The following is a 4,378-nucleotide window of genomic DNA, read 5'->3' on the forward strand; positions in this document are numbered from 1 at the left end:
TCTGCTCTTTGTTTGGAACCTTGGGTGGAGAATTCAAGAAATTCTGTTTCAATCTCACCTTGAAGTCTCTTTCTGTTTATTTTACTGTATAATTAAAGGAATTGTGATTTGGATCCAAGCTTCTCTACTGTTTTCATCTTTATTTCTTCTGCAAACTGTCTTTTAAATTTTCTACAATTGCTCTCTTGTTGGATCAAGGAAGGACTTGAGATCTAGACTTGTTTTCTAGTCTCCTCCACCCTGAGATCTTCAACTTACATTCTTCTATTACAATTTAACTACATTTTGTTTTCTGTTTAGTTTCTTAAGCAATACTTCCCTTCTTGTTTAGATCTGCTGCATCTAAATTGACTCCCTACTGTTTTATTAATTGCTTGTTTAATTTCTGCAAATTCCAGTGCCCAAATCCTTTTATGATTCAAGCCATTTACATTTTTTGTACTTTAAGCTTCAGTCATTTACATTTCTTGCTATCTAAGTTTTTGCAATTTATATTACTTGCACTTTAAGATTCAGCTTCTTTACTTTCTTTTCTCTTTAATTTACTGCAATTCTTCCCTCTCCCTTTATAATTCATGCAATTTAGCTTCTGTCAGTTACAAATCACTCAAATTAACACTTATTTGCTTGACTAAATCAATCACCTAACTAAAATTGCTCAATCCTTCAATCCCTGTGGGATCGACCTCACTCATGTGAGTTATTATTACTTGATGCGACCCGGTACACTTGCCGGTGAGTTTTGTGTTGGATCGTTTTCCACACATCAATTCCACTGTAGCATCACATCAATTACAGATTGGGTTCACCATTTGGATTCTAGAGTGCAATCATTCTTTGACTGGTAAGCCTTCATGCATTACTTTCCATAGAAAAATTTTAATTTTGGGCTGGCATTTTAACTTCCAAATTGAACTCCAGATTTCTCTCCTTCTGCATTGTACCGGCAAAAACTCAACTGGTGCATGGTAGAACTGAATGGCCAACGTATATCCAGAAGTAACCGAGTAGGATTCATTCTTCTTTTATTCCAGGTAACTGATCAGTGGATATTTTATACGCTTTTTGGCATCATTTTCATATAGTTTTTGTTATGTTTTGTTTAAGTTTTATTATGTTTTCATAGGTTTTAGTGCAAAATTCATATTTTTGGATTCTACTTCAAGTTTGTGTGTTTTATGATAATTTCAGGTAAATTTTGGCTGAAATTAAGGATCTTTGGAAAAAGTCTGATTCAGAGACACAGAAAGGACTGCAGATGCTGTCAGATTCTGACCTCCATGCACTTGAAGGAGCATTTTTAGATCTACAGAAGTCCAAATGGCGCGCTCTCAATGGCTATGGAAAGCTAACATCCAGGGCTTTCCAAAACTATATAATAGTTTATACTTTGCTCTGGAAATGGAGGTCCAAAACTGGCGTTCAACACCAGCCACCAACCCCATTCCTGGCGTCCAACACCCAAAAGGGAGCAGCTGACATCCAACGCCCATTCAATAGTCCAAAGCTGGCGTCCAAAGCCCCAAAGGGAGTACCAACTCGTGGCTTCACTCAAGCTCAGCCCAAACACTCACCAAGTGGGCCTGGAAAGGGGATTTTTGCACTACAAGACTAGTTTATCTTATTTCTGTAATTCTTAGTTATTAGATTAGTATACATAGAACAAGGATCACCCTTGTTTAGAGAGACATTTTACCTAATCTTCTTCCCCCCCCCCCACTTTTACTTTCGAACATTGCATTATTGTAAGCTATGAGTCACTAACCTCCTAGGTTAAGGTTAGGAGCTCTGCGGAGCCTTATAGATTAATATTATCAATATTCTATTTCAACCTATGCTTGATTCCATTTTAAGATGTATCTTCGTTCTTCATCCTAATGAATTGGGAGTGTAACTTGACCGTCATCCCTATTTCACATGGGTTCTTGCGAGTCCTTGACGGGATACTACTGAACCACAAGCTTGATTATACATCTTTTACACGGCTAATCTACGACTTCGTTGGGTACTTGAAGAAATTAGTGCAGCCGAGGTATGGGGCGATTAGGGCCTTTGAGTAGGATCACCAAGGGAATGGACTGCATGAGCTTCACTCTTGTTCAGATTGGATGACCGCTAACCCGGCGATTGATCTGAAGCAGAGGAGGCTAATGACCATTGACCTGGCATTAGTCATTTACAGCCTACCATGGAATGAATCATCAGAAGTTGGAGTAGATGGTGAGAAAAGTTGATCTAGAAGGAAAAAGCATCTCCGAAGCCTCAACCGTTCTCTCATCACTAATTTTACATCTATCTAGTAACGTTTCATTTATTTATCTGTTTTATGAGTTTTTCACAACTATGATCTTTTCGAATCACCTGACTAAGATCTACAAGGTATCCACTGCTTGTTCAAACCAACAATCCTCGTGGGATCGACCCTCACTTACCTGAGGTATTACTTGGGCGACCCGGTGCACTTGCCAGTCTATCTGTGAAAATATTGCGGAGTCAATTTCGTGCACCAAGTTTTTGGCGATGTTGCCGGGGATTGTTCGAGTTTGACAAACTACCGGACTATATTGTTGCTTAGATTAGGTACTTTTAATTGTGTCTTTTATTTTCTTTTTCAAAAACTTTTTCAAAATCCATCTATTCTTTGTTTTTATTTGAGTCTAGTGTCAGTTCTTAAGTTTGATGTCCTTTGTGTGTTCTTTATTTTCAAATTTGTTCTTGAGTGTTCTTCTTAGTATTCAAGTTGTTCTTGTTTCTTTTCTTGTTTTGATCTTAAAAATTTTTAAGTTTGGTGTCTTTTGGTGTTTTTCTTTTTAATTTTCGAAAATCAGTATCCTTTGATATAAAAAATTTTAAGTTTGGTGTCTTTTGGTTGTTTTTCTCTTTCTTCATTAATTCGAAAAAAAATAAAAAATATTTCTTTTATCTTTATTCAAATTTTGAAAATCTGGCATTCTTTTTATCTTGATTTAAAAATTTATTTTTTATTTTTGTGTTTTCTTATTAGTAAAGTCAAATTTCAAATCTTATCTTTTTAAAACTTTTCAAAGCTTTTCTTTTAATTTGATTCTTTCCTATCTTATCTTTCTTTTAAAATTTTAAAATTCAGAAAATTTTCAAATCTTTATCTTATCTTTGGTTTATCTTTTCTTTTAAAAATTTCAAATCATTATCTTATCTTATTTTAATTTCAAAATTCAAAATCAAAAGATTTTTCAAATCTTTTCAACTCTTATCTTATCTTGTTGACTTTTCCTTTCCAATTTTAAATTTCAAAATTTTTAAAATTAAATCTTTTTCAAATCTCCTATCTTATCTTAATTTCAAATCTTTCTTAATTAGTTACTTGTTTTCTCTTCCCTCTTCTTCAAAACTTCCTAATTAATTATTCTCTCTTCTTTTTTGAAAATCATCTTTCAATTTTCAAATCCTAGGTATCTTCTATGATGGTCTATCTGAGATGTCCAAGATGTCCTTGGACCATTCTACTGGTGGATCACTCTACTTGAAAGAAAATGCCTGAAGAGTCACAGGAACTCATTGAAATGGTTGCAAACAACCAATTCATGTACACTTCTGAGAGAAACCCTGTGAACAATGGGTAGCTCAAAAGAAAGGAGTCCTGGAGGTTGACACTCTAAATGCCATATTAGCTCAGAATAAGATCTTGACCCAACAGGTTAATATGATCTCTCAGCATTTGACTGGATTATAAGCTACAGCTGACAGCCCTCAAAACACCTCCTATGATGAAGATGTTTATGATCCAGATCAACCCATTATGGAAGAGGTGAATTATATGGGAGAACCCTATGAAAACACCTACAACTCCTCATGGAGAAATCATTCTAACTTCTCATGGAAAGATTAACAGAAGCCTCAGCAAGGCTTCAACAATAATCAAGGTGGAAGAAACCAGAATAGGTTTAATAATAAACCATTCCCATCTTCTTAGAAACATATGGAGACTTCTAAGCAGAGGCTTTGTGACTTAGCAACCATAGTCTCTAAACGTTCTAAGACCACTCACAGTTTCATAACAGAAACTAGGTCCTCCATCAGAAATCTAGAGGTACAAGTTAGTCAGCTAAGCAAGAGAATCCTTGAGACCACTCCTAACACTCTCTCAAGTAACACTAAAGTAAACCCAAGAGAAGAGTGCAAAGCCATCACTGTAGAAGTTGAGGCCAAATCTGAAGGAAAAGCTCTGGCGTTGAATACCAGTAAAGGAGTCTCTATTGGGCATTCAAAGCCCAAAGAGGAACCATCCCTGGCATTGAGCGCCAGTAAGGAAGTCCTTACTGGGCGTTCAACGCCAAAGAGGAACCATCACTGGCGTTAAACGCCAGTAAGGAAGTCCCTACTGGGTGTTCAATGCCCA

Source organism: Arachis hypogaea, chromosome 15 (assembly GCF_003086295.3).
Source record: "Arachis hypogaea cultivar Tifrunner chromosome 15, arahy.Tifrunner.gnm2.J5K5, whole genome shotgun sequence".
Lineage (NCBI taxonomy): Eukaryota > Viridiplantae > Streptophyta > Magnoliopsida > Fabales > Fabaceae > Arachis > Arachis hypogaea.